Below are 15583 nucleotides of genomic sequence, written 5' to 3' on the forward strand. Positions count from 1 at the left end.
TCCTACAAATGCACAAACATGTTAACTGAGTGGGTCAAATACTAGCGCACCAGCGCTTTTGACAGCAGTATTTGGTGCTCTAGAAAAGAAAAGATGCTGGATGTACAGATCTTAGTCACATTGTTGGTAGTTATTTACCATTAAGCACAGTTTCTACATGTTTTAAACATGGAGGGCAGGTTTATTACTGCCCTCCATAACCGTTTATAACTAGTTTGTTACTGTCACATTTAAATAAACTGCCTGTTTTTGATGCATCCTTGGCTTCACAGAATAAGCCGTCTTTTGCTGCACGCTGTGCTCTGTGCTTACAGTGTGAAATTAAATCTCAACTTCTATACTTGGCAAGCTGTTTTTCATTTTTACGTATGTGTCTGTGCCCGTGAGGCATTGCATTCCTCTCTTTAGTACTAAAGTTTTGATAATATCCTTTAACCATCGTTTTTATTGTAGTAGTGTGTATACTTGAGATTTGAGAGGGGAATTAATTATTGTAGTTTCTCCCTATGTGCATGAATGGCCATTCATCCACTTACTTGACTACCAGGAAGAGGGGCTGCACTGATAATATTGAGTAAGGTGGAAGCAGACGTTACAAATGTGAAGAAAGGGCCGATCTCCATCACCAGCCGTCTGCTGCGCTGCTGTGCTGACCAGCTAGCAGGTGTGTTCACTTACATCTTCAACGAGTCCCTGGCGAAGTCTGTGGTCCCCACATGCTTCAAAAGATCCACCATCATCCCGGTGCCCAAGAACAGCAAACCCTCATCCCTGAACGATTACCGGCCAGTTGCGCTGACCTCAGTAGTCATGAAGGTGTTTGAGAGGCTGCTGAAGAACATCATCTCCTCCTCCATCCCAGACACCACAGATCCGCTCCAGTTCGCCTACCGACCCAACAGATCCACTGAAGACGCCATCGCCCATGTCCTGCACACCACCCTCAGCCACGTGGGCAAGAAACAGGGTAACTATGTGAGAATGCTGTTTGTTGATTACAGTTCAGCGTTTAACACAATAGTGCCCAGCAGACTGTTCACAAAGCTGAGGGACCTGGGACTCAACAGCCGTCTGTGTGCATGGGTGTTGGACTTCCTCACCGGCAGAACTCAGGTGGTGAGGGTGGGTGGGTGTGTCTCCGACAGCATCACCATCAACACAGGAGCACCACAGGGTGTGTCCTCTCGCCACTGCTCTACTCCCTCTACACTTCGGACTGTGTGGCCACCCACAGCTCCAACACCATTGTGAAGTTTGCTGACGACACAGTGGTGTTGGGTGCCATCTCCAACAGCGATGAGGCGGCCTACATGGACGAAGTGAAGAATTTGGCATCATGGTGCCAGGACAACCACCTCCAGCTGAACGTCAGCAAGACCAAGGAGCTGGTGGTGGACTTCAGAAGGAGTCAGCACAGAGACTACAAACCCATTTTCATCAATGGAGCTCCAGTGGAGAGGGTGCAGTCCTTCAAATATCTTGGTGTCCACATCTCCTCAGACCTGACATGGGCTGCCCACATTCAGGTCCAGACCAAGAAGGCTAGGCAGCGCCTGTATCACCTCCGACAACTAAGGAAGTTCAGGGTCTCTCCAAAGATCCTCAGGATCTTCTATACAGGCGCTGTGGAGAGTATCCTCACACAGAACATGACAGCGTGGTTCGGGAACAGCTGTGTGAAGGACCAAAAAGCTCTCCAGAGAGTGATCCGTACAGCAGAACGCTGCTGCAGGATTGCTCTCCCCCCACTTCAGGACACCTACACCAGGAGATGCCGGACTAGAGCAACGCAGATACTGAAGGACCCGTCCCATCCTGGCAACAAACTGTTCCAACTTCTACAATCTGGTAGAAGGTTCCGCATCATCCGGGCAAGGACAGAGAGACTCAAGAAGAGCTTTTATCCTCAGGCCATCCGGGCCCTAAACCAACACCCCCCCCACACACACACACACACACACACACACACACACGCCATCTCACATCATCTATAATTGACTGAGACTCTCCTCCAGACACTCAAGTCCTTTAACTTCCTTTAACTTTAAATATGTTTATATTGTCCATTCTGTAAAATAGTCAGATGTCTATTCATATTAATGTACAGAATTCACCTGCTGCTGCTTCTACTGCACATTCACCCAATGTATATACTATATATATATTTATAATGTTATCCTCTACCCCCATGTTTTTGCACATGTCGAGGATCGTGTCAGGATACATTTCACTGTGTGTTATACTTGTATAACTATGCATGTGACAAATAAAGAACCTTGAACCTTGAACCTTGAATCTCCCATCAAGGTCATCTTCTTGTGCACCTCCAAACTATTTTCAACATCTTTTTTTTCAAACACTCTTTAACTACTAGCTGATTGCTAGTAGGAGAGATCATTAGAAAGAACATGAACATGATTTACATGTTACATAATTCAATTAAGCTATTTGGCAATTAGATTCCGATCACCCATCCCAGCAGAATGGAATCCCAGTGGTGATAGGAATTAGGGCAGGACCCCCTGGAATCTAAACCTTGGTGGTGGAGGTGAGGATTAAGGCTTGGATGGAGCCTGAATAACACGGGAGAGGCGGGGATGAGGAGAAGGCGGGTGGCAAGAAGGCGTCTGCAAGGGAGAATGACCAATGAGCTGTGAGATTTAAGGTACAGCCAGTAAGATGATTGGACTAGACCAGTGATGTTGCAATGATCTTGACAGCGTGGGAAAGAGGAAATGATGTAAAGCTTAGATTAACCACCGAACACTAGGAAGCAGAAAAGTGTGTGACTACAGGTCTTACTTATTGAATTTATGCATAAGCTTCATTACAGCTTGAAAAAGTTCACCGCAAACCAGAAATGGAAAACATTAGCAAACAAAGTAAAAGCTGAATCTTTTGAAATGCAATAGTGCAATAGTAAGGCACAACTTTAACTTTGCAGGGCAATGTTCTTCATTTCCAATTTGTGGCTTGCTGTATACAGTTTTGCAACCACTTAGCGATTGAAACTCTGAAATGACACCGTGTTGCTTTGCAACTACGGGCAATCTGCTAGCAACCAAGGCATTCACAAGAAATCTTCTGGTGCAGCACCATATTCTCCAACTGTTTAGGGAATGCACATTTTTCCCTAGTGACCTGTGATTACCAGTTGGATAACTGACCAGTCTGTAGGCCTGTGTGAAATTAGCATCTTTACCAACTGATATTGCATCAGCTGCCATCAACCACTTACCAACCAGTTGGAGAATATACATATTTTCCTTGTGATCTGGTTGCAAGGTGGTGACCATGGTCAAGGAGAGCATGTCTGGGAATTATATTGGTGATGACTGACAGCTAATAAAATGCTTTTTAATGCAAAAAAAATGGAACGTAATCAATCTAAGCTGTTTCTCTGAGGATTTTTTCTGCTCTGGTCCCAGTTCAGCACTGCACAACAATTTGTCAATGGTTTTAGTTTAGCCTGTGACAGTAACAGTCTAACATTAGTCCTCAAATGGCACTCAGTGGAAAAATTAAGCTGAAACAATCTATGTTTAATAACGAATCAGTCAAAAATGTAATTCAATTCTCTTTGGCATATCAGGGTGGCAGGGGGCTGGGGCCTATCCCAGCTACCATAGGGCAAGAGACAGGGTACACCCTGGACAGGTTGCCAATCTCAGGGCTAACACAGAGACAGACAACAAGTGGTACTCACATTTACTCTTATGGTTAATTTAGATGCACCAATTAACCTAACCCCACTAACTGCATGTCTTTGGACTGTGGGAGGAAGCCAGAGTACCCCGGAGAGAACCCAAACACCACACCGAAAGCCCTGGCTAGATGGTGGATTCAATCGCAGGACCTTCTTGCCGTGAGGGAACGGTGCTAACCACCGCAACAACATGCTACCAAATCACAACAACAGTCATCTAAAAGTTCTTTATATAATACAGGAGAACCCCAACAATCAAACAACCCCCCATGAGCAAGCACTTGGTGACAGAGGGAAGGAAGAACTCCCTTTTAACAGGATACCTCCAGCAGAACCAGGCGCAGGGAGGGGCAGCCATCTCCTATGATTGGTTGGGCGCCACAGAAGATGGCTGGATCATTCTTTTTGCTATGTGGCAAATCTTTGTAAATTACTAAGAAGAATTATATTTTTCTTGCTATGTTACATTTCACTTGCTCCCGACACAATATATCTCAGAGCTTCCATCCAAATCAAACCCTTGATGGTAAAAGATTTGTTACTACCTTAAATTAATGAATGACATTTAGAAAAAAAGGTAAACCTACAGTGAACAAACAATGTCCTCACAGTGAACGTGCTGATGTCTCTGGCTTGAAGCAGCATCAGTGGAGTATTTACTTATCCAGTCATTACAGCTGAGAAATTTGAGCAAATTCTGAGAAACGATATCGGCTCGCAGTCTGCCAGCAGGGAGGGAGGGGTGGCTGTGAGTCTGTGACAGAGAAACGTGTAATTTCCTAATTCTGATCTTGCAAGACAATCCGTCCTTATCAGTGTCTGATTCCCACATTGGAGGAAAAGTAGACGGAGAAGCTGGAGGCCATTTCTCTCTCTCTCACACTCACACACGCGCTAAATAGAAGACGGAGGCATGAAATTACATGAAGGAAAGGGATATAGATAGAAAGGCTGAGAGACTAGTGAGAGAACAAACAGGCCTATCAAACGACCACAGACCCAGATAACAAGATAAGGCCTAATCAATCAATCCTTGCACACGGAGAGAGATTGCGCTAAGTGGCTCATGAGTCCTGCTGTAAATTAAATCTGCACACTCCTTCAAGTAAGACAGAATGGAGGGAGTGAGAGTTGGAGAGAAGAAGAGAAAGAGAGAGGGGGATAATAGGGGCTAATTTCATCACCGTGGCCCATGATGAAGCTTTTACACGGTGGTTTGAGAGGCCAAACTAAAAGGCTGGAGGTTTGGTGATATTGAATATGAGTGGTGTGTCATGATTAGATTTGTAAGACGATAGCCAAGAATTAGATTATAGGGTCTAATGCGGATATCTGAAAGGGTGTCAGATCTTAAGGGTTTGGGGTGTGTGTGTGTGTGTGTGTGTGTGTGTGTGTGTGTGTGTGTGTGTGTGTGTGTGTGTGTGTGTGTGTGTGTGTGTGTGTGTGTGTGTGTGTGTGTGTGCACGTATTTGAGCGTGTGTCTTGTAATTCTCTTCCTGGAGAGGAGAAGCCAACAGACAATGGTCTAACACTCTCTGATTCACTTTAATTCACTCAGTCCACCATCATACATCCTTATCACTGCTGTGTGTATGTGTGTGTGTGTGTAGACTGAACGTCACCAGGTTGCTAAAACAAAAAAATACTTATAAAAAAGGAAAAGCAGTGAGCGGCAGACCTGAGGAAAAAAGAAAGAAAAGAAAAATGTCTGCGTTTGGTTAAACAGAAGCGCCAGTGTTCCTCAGCATGATAAATCATTTTGCTTGGTTTTCTCTCTTAAAGCTACAGTGCCAAAGCATGTGTTTCACTTGGCGCGGCTTCATTGTTCAGTCACTGGAAAAATGCCTTCACGAGGCAATAATTAAGACTATTCAAATGTTTACTCTCCATTTATTCTGCTTGCCTGTGTGTGCATGTGTGTGTGTGTGTTAATAACCCATCTCCAACTTTGAGTATTTTTCTAGGGAAAATGGCAAGACAGCATAAAGTATTAGTAGAAACATCATCATCCCGATGATGGACACATTAGCCCATTTGTATCTCTGTAGACGCTCGCCGTCTCCAAGATCGCAAGTATTAAGTCATGGAGCAACTCTTAAGCGCACATGCACTACAGCTCTGGACTTTTATACACATTACCTGACAGAGTTACACTTCAAGTGTTCTTCATTAAACACTGAACACCTCTAACCAGCCAATCACATGGCAGCAACTCAGTGCCCTTAGACATGGTCAAGATTACCTTGCTGCAACCAAGGTATGCAGAAAAGCATCTCTGAACGCAGAGAACATTAAACCTTGAAGCAAATGGGCTACAGCAGCAGACCACACCGGGTCCTGCTCCTGTCAGCTAAGAATAGGAAACTGAAACCACAATTCACTTCTTCAGCTGCTGAACATTTGATATAATTTGAGTTAATTTTGGGTTGCTTGGCTCATATATTCGATCAAGGTTGGCGAGACCAAAACATTGTAGCCTAAATATTTTTGGCAACTTTATCATGGAGCAATGATAACCTCTAATTCTTGTTTATTGAATTCTTTATTGGTAATATAAACTGATTTAAAATGGTATTTTCAGTGGGCTACAGAGTAGTTTGAATCTGGTATGCCTGAGATCAGCTAAGCAACTGAGGCACTATTTGTGAAGGAATTTTGATCCTTTGAGGTTCAGGCTGAACTCTGACCCCTCTACGCAGGTTTCTTCCTCTTAAAAGGGAGTTTTTCCTTCCTACTGTCACCAACTGTTTGCTGACAGAATCTCTTCTGATTGTTGGGGTATATCTTCTGTATTGAGGCAAATGTTGTTGTCATTTGGTTCTGCAGTCGTAAAATTGAATTGAATGTAGACAGCAACAAATTTGCAACAGATGGCAAAAGATTTGGAATCTTTGTCAGTTTGCTGCACTTAATCACTGTTTTATCACAAACAGATTGCTTGTATTTGCCAACTTGACCCTATTCAACCCCAAACTGTCTCCATCTTCTTGCTGTTTGATTTCACTCTTGATGCAACAAAGCTGCTTTTGAAACAGCAGCTGACTGCAAGTGCTCACAGGGCCGGTCCCTGTCAGCTCAATGACCATTGCGCACAGTCATAATCACTTTGGTTGTACCACGGTCTCCAACCACTGTTTGCTATAGTGTTACTATTGCATTAGACAGCAAGTGAAAATTAAACTTAAATCAATATAAAAGAGAGTAAAAAAAAACAATCACAACATCACAAACTGCTGTCTCCTGTCTGACGAGTGTGTGACTTTCTCAGCCCATCCAGCCTGCGAATGCTGACTTTTTCTTTTTTCTTTTTTTTTTATAAAAGCACTGTTATCTCTCAGTGTCCAAAATTGCTACATAAAGGTGCAGACACATTAGCCATAGCAGTATTAGCCATACTCCCTCTGTCACAGAGGCTAACGTGACCTCATACAGCCACACAGCAAAGCAAACACAAACACAGCGCAAACGCATCCAACAAAACTGGAAATGCAACCAACAAATCTGAATTACAAAAAAAGGGGAACTGCGGCTCATGGCGAAGACCCCATAACTAAAAATTAACGACCACGTGCGCGGACGAAGTTATTCAAGTGTTGTTTGGCAGCGAGGGCAGGCGGGAGATTCATGATTTTTAATATGCAGAGCAACTGAAAAGTGGAAAAGCAGACACTCGCTCACACATACACTCGCTCACACATACACACACATATGAACTATGAAGATGTTTTTCCATTCGTGTGGTGACAGACAGCAGCTAACACACAACAGATCGCTCCCAGCAGAGAACACAGAGCCCTCACATCATTAACACCTCCTGCTGCGTATCGCCAGCCTTCAACTGTCTGGGGACACAAAGCCAAGGGAGGAAAGGAACAACAGATGAACACTTAGGACACGAACGAAGAGGTGCAATAAATGCATGTGTTTGTGTATGCGCGCATACACATTTGCATGCGTGTTTGTGTGCTCTCTATCTCCCAAATGCCTCAACTCATCTACTAATTAGTCAGGAGCAATTAGGTGCGCTTAAACTAACCGCACACAGTGGCAGGCAGAACACACATCCAGGTAAACAAATAATCGCAAACAGAACGAGTGACTCACTTTAACTGCACGGGTTAATAAAAGCAAAAGGCGTCCTTTGAATAGGAACAGAAGAAAAGACTAAAATGAATCTCAGTGAATGTAGTCGTGGGGGACAAAAAAGGCAGACAGAGGGGAAGAAAAGAGTAATAAAGAGAGATGAAAAAAACGAGGAGAAAGAGATAATCATAAGTCCCAATGGACCGATTGAAGGAGGGCGGTTTCTATCACGTGCTATCTCTCATTTATATGCTAATTTACACTATTAACAGAGAGTGGGTGAGAGAAAATGAGTGGAAAGAGGGACTAATAAATACCTACTGATTGCTGTTTGGTCATTACTAGCTGTGTGATTTTAAGGAAATTTGTTGCGAGCGGCCAGGCAGATGTTGCCGTTCTAACTAAAGACAAACTGTGTCTCATATTGTCTCGAGGAACTCTTAAGTGCAACAACAAGGTGTAAAGTGGGTGTTTGAAATGAAATGGGGGAAATAATACACAAAATAAAGGCAGAAGAAAGAGATGTTATCAGCGTAATTCAATTTGGATTAACGCCGCAAATCATCTCCTTTCATCCTTCCTCCCTCCCTCTCCTCCTTCACTTTTGTTCCTTTATGATACCAATAGCCACTCGAGTGCTTCTCTCATTTTCGGCTTTAAGCCTTCGCTGCTGCTGATCTCAGTTCAGCTCAATTAACAATAACTCTGAGCTCACACATACACCACGCCTGGCATACATTGCCTGTTTACTTAACCGACCTGCCTATTATTTAGAAGGTAAAGAATCATATTAAGGGGTGTTTTGGGCCAAGCTGGGTCCTTTGGTTTGCTTTTTGGACCTCCGTAATTATCTTAATCATGCCATGTTTTTCAAACAGCACATCTGATATAGCTATCATACATGAACACTACAGTAAAGGGGGGAAAATTCATAAATACACATGGATTTTTGGATATGTCATAAGCGACATATTGACACAATATACTCAAATGCGATTTTCGGATATTTCACAAGTGAAATCTAATTTCAGTCTCCCAAAAATCTCCTAACACTCCCTTGGAAATCACTTCTTTATTGCATAAAACCTCCTGCTCACATGTCTAAATTTCCCTTGGTGTCATTTTTTATTTTATTTGTGTATTTTATGGTGGTTCTCTAGTCTGAATCTAATGTGTGCTCTCTTTAAAAAAAATTGAAGCACTTATACTTGTGTTTTTTCCTGACCCATATTCCCTGCGGAAAAAAAAGAAAGAAGAAAACTCCAAGTTGGTGGAAATGTGGTCAGGTTGGTAAGGCAGCACCCTCACGCTAGGGTTCCCAAACAAATCCTGGTCCAGAACTACAGCTTTTCTAGTAGAAAACGCAGCCTGAGAGAGCTGAAGTCATGCTGTTTCATCTGGACTATCCTCTGTTCTGCTAGCTGCAGACCACCAGCATAGTCTCTTTCTTTCACTTGGTCCAGATCAATTAAACTCACTCAACTGCTGTTACACATACATGTCTCAACTAGTCATGACCCTTCACACAATCACGACTCTGTTCTTTTAATAAGCCACCATGTTTGTGTCACATTCATTATGTGACAGCTAAGAAAATCATGATCTCTCATCCTCAGTGGCAGCTACAATCTTCTTGTCTTGTTGCTTGTCACCTTTGGGATGATACGCGTTTCTTCAAGGAATATGTCCTAGTATGCAATAACTTTTCTTTGCTCTAAGGGTATTTTTATACCTGCGCCATTTAGATCATTTAAATTGAACTCTGGTTAGTTTTCCCTCTTGGTGTGGTTTGTTTGCACAGGTGTGAACACAGTAATCACACCCTGGAATGGACCAAAACAACCATAATCTGGACTGTCTAGGTGCGGTTCCAAATAAACGTTATGGTGTACGTGATCCGACCTCGATCTGCACCAACTGCCAGGTGTACCTTGCAACTGTGAGCTAAAAAAACTTCCTGTAGCCAGGTATACTTTGCATTCTAGAATGCTGCGAAGTACCATAGATGTGCAAAGTTTATCAGCTAGCAATGAAATGAATGAAAATTCTCCATGTTTTCCACTCGTGCAGATCGCAGCACCTCTTTCCTGTATTTACTTTTGTTGCTCCCGCCCCAGACACATCTGGCCAATAGGGAGACTCACGTGGTTTGTAGTGACACATTTTGGTTCACTTAGAATTCACTTGGATTTTTCGCTGTGAGACAAGAAACCAAACCATAGGAAAAAGCTGCAAGTTTAAAGACTCCTCAACTGATTTGGACCAGAGTAAATTAACTAGTGGTGTGAAAATACCCCCAAAAAGTTTCATTTCAACACTGTAACAGTCTTATGTGATGGTTGGTGAGTTTTTCAAGTACTGCTCTTCTTCAGTAAACCTCTCAATATACATGACATGAATGTGGTATAATTTATAGGACTTAATCTCCTGTAGCACAGGCCTAGGGATAGGTCATAGCCAGCAGAGGTTTCGCCATGGTAACTACTTGCTAGGGAAAAATATGTGTTCTGCAACCACTTGGCAAGTAGTTGTGGGAGGTTGCTGTTGCTAGGTGAAACAGGTTGTGAACAGGCATATGGTTCTGCACTTAAAACCTCTTTCCAGTTGTTTTGGTCACAAGCAGTTTGGCGCTGTTGCTCATAGTTGCCAACTTGTCTGCAAACACTCACCAACTACTTGCCAATTAGTTGCAAAACTGTAAAAGGTACGATGTTAATAGGAAACTGAGACCATTCACCTTCAAAGTGAAAGTTGTACCTTTTAAAACTTGTTGGTTTTAATTTTTTTTCATCAATCAGGTGTTTCAAGAGCCTCCTGTCTCGTGTGTTGCATGTAAAACTTGTGTGTATTAGCTTGTTCTGTGCTAACTGAAACCAATCCAAGTAACAATCGCTAAGAAAATCAAAGGACTTCCAGCCAGTGTTGTTGCAGGACAAACGGGTGTCATCAACAGCATAATCATCTAAAGATCTATACTGGGATCTCACCACAAGAAGCTGCCGCAGTTATTTGACCGCTGAAAGGTGTGTGAATCCCACATAGCCATCCTCAGGCCTGACCTTTAACCAGCTGCTGAGGGTTGCAGCGTGCTAAAGCGTGTCTTCATGATTCTCTATGATCTCATGTGTCCCATGTTAAAAAGCGATGCGGGACCGAAGCTTTTGGAATTGCGTAAATAAGCGATAACTAAACTAATGTAATGTAATGTTGTGTCAGATTGTGTTCATGCAAGATTGTGTGCTCCATTAATAAAATGGTTTGACAATTTGTGGTTGCCACATTAAGTCAAAAGCCAAAAATTAATTAAGGAAAAGAAAACGTCTCCTTTCAAATTTAAGAGACACAAGTTATCAGACCAATATTTGAGCTTTCAAAGAGCTTGAAAATGTGAGTGGAAATATTTACCCTGATAGATGGTGTTTGTGATTCATTGAGCACATATCCTCTCTGTCTTTCGCATTACTCATTCACAGAAACATAAGTATCCATCCGTGGAAGAGCTGATGTGTGCACACAACACTCGCACACTGATCATTACCCTACTGGTTTTTCACAGACACTTGGAGAAACACAAAGAGGGAGACCTAAACCCAAATCCCGAAATGATTTTCCCTCCTGTCACCATCACCACCAAGTTTGTGTGCAAGTTTTTACTGTACATGTGCGCCTGTTTGTGTTGGAGACCACATGCAAAGGGTTTCCACGGGCGACATCCAGAGGTTCTTGGGGGGGGTCCCCGGGTTATGATCACTTTTCCAGCAGTGTTGTCACAAAGGCACAATTATACTAAAAGCAAGCTCTTTGTCGAAACATGGAGACGGCGAATCAGACAAAAACAAAGGAAATGACAATAACAAATCAGAAGCAACTGTTCACTCACAACCGCTTTGCTCTGCTTTATATTTATACGCCTCACACCAGTGCTAAAAAATCATTTTGTTACAGATTCCATTCACATCAGCTTCCTTTCTTCCTACATGCTAGAATCTGTCTCGCTCTTAAATCTGTCGTCACTTTTACACCTTATTCTCGCCGTTTTGCCAGAGCGGAACATATTGTGCTGCTGTGTGTGAAAACAAAGAAATGTATCCAAGCATCTAAATATCTACAGCATTTTTTTTTTTCACTGCAAGCAGGGTGAGGTCGAGCGCCCCTAAGTTCCTCGTGTGGTCTGCTTTATGACCTCTCGCTTTTTAAAAGAAATCTTGTGAAGTTCACCAAAATAAATACAGAGGAAATTACACATCTTAAGATCTGACAAAAGATCAGATCGATTCACACCAGCTGAAAGAAAGACAGATTCGTTAGCAGAGTAAGATCTGAACAATACATCTGTGGGAGCTAACGCCATATTGGTTTTTAGAGAGCAAAAGAATTCATATATTTTTATATATTGTATATACATTGATCACGAGTTTATCAAAGAAGAAAAAATAATGGAGTGTTGTGTTTTAACTCTCAATGCAGTTCAAAATTAGTTGGGTTATCATGAAGGTACAGCTCAGCTGTGCTATCTAAGGCTACGTTCACACTGCAGGTCTTAATGCTCAAGTCCGATTTTTTTATCAAATCCGATTTTTTTGTCTGCTTGTTCACACTACAAATAAAATGCGACAGCAAACGCGCTCTAGTGTGAACGATCAAAGCGGCCCGCATGTGCAAAAGAAGATGTCACACACAATGCGCTCTGTTTAGACCCAGAGCAAACAATATTGTTTGACTGATGGCCCTTAATATAAAGACTTCGGACTTTACGTTTCCCAATTTTTGCTTTAAGTTATTTTGTTGTTTACATAATAATGTAAATAACCTAATAATGATCCTTATTGCTGTTTTAGAGGAGCGGTGCTTCAAAGGATAGTTGCAGATTTCTGTCAGAATCTGCAGATTATACAGTACAAATAAAATGTTCACGTTGTCTTCCCAACAGTTTCACTGACATCTACACTGGATGGCCAGGAAGCGTTCGCGATGTCTTCTCGGGCGCTTCTCCGGCGCTGATAATTGGCGTCTGTCTTGTGTCAGTGACGTAAAAGACGAATTTAATGCAACACAACCGTTCAAACAGCAGTCGCTTTCTAAAACATCGGATATGTATCGGATTCAGTACCACATACGAAAGTGACCCAGATCGGATTTGAAAATATCGGATTTGTGCCGTTCACACAGTCATACCATGATCGGATATGGGTCGCATAGGGTCAAAAAAATCGGACTTGATGCGCTTTCGCCTGCAGTGTGAACGTAGCCATAGACAGTGATCTATAAAAGAGACATAGTAACCAGGACGTTATCCACTGGTTTTGGACTCCATGTTGCATCTTAGGAGCCAGAAGTTAATTTACGCAGAAGAATGTGAAGTGTCAATTTGTTAGCTAATGCTAACTAGCTTATTAGCAAGCTAGCTGTCTTTAGGTGAAATCAGATGCAATGAGGGTTCTTGAACAAAAAAATTCCTCATGATTGCTTTGGACAGTATCAGATTGATGTGGTCACGTGTAGTTTGCATGGAAGACATTGATACTTAATTAGCAAGTATCTGCAAATACTTGCTAATTAACCACCGAGTGGTATTAAAACTTAAAAAAAGCACTGCCACAAACTAGAAATGGAGAACATACAACTTTAAAGTAAAAGCTGTGCCTCACCACCACAGCCAACACACTTCAAAAGGTGCAACTTTTACTTTGAAGGCAAAAAAAAATCTGTTTTCAGTTTTCGTTCCACTTTTCACACAATGCCACTCAAGGAGTAGTTGGCATGCTCAGGGCTAATTGCTGTGACCACAGCAACCTGCTAGCAACCAAAGTAATCGCAACAACATTTTCACGTAATGGTCAAGGAATACACATTTTCCTCTAGCATCCGGTTGTTGGTTGATGGTCGCAGACAAGTCTCCAGGTTTTTGTAACTGGGCCTTCACATATCCAAAATGGCGGACAATTTCGCGTCACATGTTTAGTGGTTATGTGTCAGCAATATGTTAACACAGGCCAAAACGATTTTGTACCAAGTTGCAGATATGCTATTTAATGCTATAAAGGTGAGCAATTTCACACTGGAGTCAATGGAGACTGGCTCCCTTTTTGTAGCTTTAGCTCCTTCCAAATGTGTTTTGATTTTCAGTGCTGAAGGTTGTCCTTTAGGGCTGTATGTACTGCACACGGCGCAGCAAATCTTACATACAGTAGTGGCACAGCAGTTGTAATGGATAAATTATGTAATGACACCATTTGTTTTTTCCATTTTGTATTTAAATCATCAGTGCATACTCTCACCCCAAACCAGAAACAGTAGAAAGCTGCCCTTAGTGAGCCTGGTTCTGCAGGAGGTTTCTTCCTGTTAAAAGGGAGTTTTTTCTTCCCACTTTCACCAAGTGCTTGCTCATGGGGGGGGTGTCATGTGACTGGTATGACTTCTTTATATTTGTGTAGGGTCTTTACTTTACAATATAAAGCACCTTGAGATGAATTGTTTCTATAAAAGAATTTAATACTGCACAGAATATACACAGATACAAATTAATGATATATCTGTGATATGCAAATACCAGCCAACTAATATATATCACTCTGGAGCTAAGTCTTGAAATGTCACATGAAATTCGCCTATATTGGTTTAGTAATAGTAATATTCAACCTTATGCTAACATAAGAAAATAGAGTGAAGGATGTCACTGGACTAATGCAAAACATCCACATCTGAGTGGATCTGAGTTTATCAGGCAAAAAGCACCAGATATATGCTTTTAAGGTGGAGGGTGACATGAAATAATACTTAAGAGAGTTCAACTCCAAAAACTGAGGCTTCTTGGGTTTTAAATAAGACAATGCACACATGGTAGAAGAAAATGTTGACTAGTTGAGTTTAGCTGAAAGCAGAATCACATCTTCACCATGAGCAATAGCGAGTTAAGTCACAGAGCGCTTAAGAGAAATAGTGGCATGTACACGGTGTGTCAAATTATGAACACAGCTTCTCTTTAATCTTAACAAAAAAGTGAGGAAAAATGTACAAAAGAGTGTGACACAACAATACCAACAGGCTGAATTTACGCTAATGTCGACTTTATGTGACTTTAACATGGATTAAAGCGATAGGGGCCGTGAATGGTTCAGTCACATTATGTCAGAGCAGAGTGGAGCCTCGCCGAAATTCACAAAACTGTGTAAAAAGTCTGCGTGAATAAGTACGCGAGGGCCCACTGTGTTATGTAAATGAGCCACCTCAAAGTCTCCCGTGTTACAGCTGTAACCTCGCCGAGTCGACTTAAAGGCAAATTTTCACCCCTCCCCTCCACACATCCCGAAAGATAAACATGTTCCAAAGTTAAGCAGAGACATGATTGATTCAGACACACAGCGGCGCAATGATGGAACATTTTATCACGGTTTGAGGGAGGAATCAACAAACATTTTCACACATAACAACAGGAACAGATGCCGCTTTTAGAGAGAAGAAGATTACACAGTTTTGTATTTTCACACTAACAGACTTTTAAAAAAGCCAAAAAAAAAAAAAAGAAAGCTCGAAGTCAATTTTCCTGCTCTTTTCTGCTGTTATTGTATTATTTTTTCTTCTCCTCTTCACTCCTTTAAATGGATATTTTAACTGTGGCAGAGAAATTGTTCTTGTGTTTCAGAGCTTTGTTTTGTATTCAAAACAAGTTTGAGACCAGAAGATTTGTGTGTGTGCGCGCGTCTTAAAATCTGAAAAATGGAAAATAAATCAAATGCTGTGCATTTTGTTCACCAGTGTACTTTGACTCTACAATGGCCTCTTTGGAAAGCTGTA

This window comes from Oreochromis aureus, linkage group 6 (genome assembly GCF_013358895.1).
Source record: "Oreochromis aureus strain Israel breed Guangdong linkage group 6, ZZ_aureus, whole genome shotgun sequence".
NCBI lineage: Eukaryota > Metazoa > Chordata > Actinopteri > Cichliformes > Cichlidae > Oreochromis > Oreochromis aureus.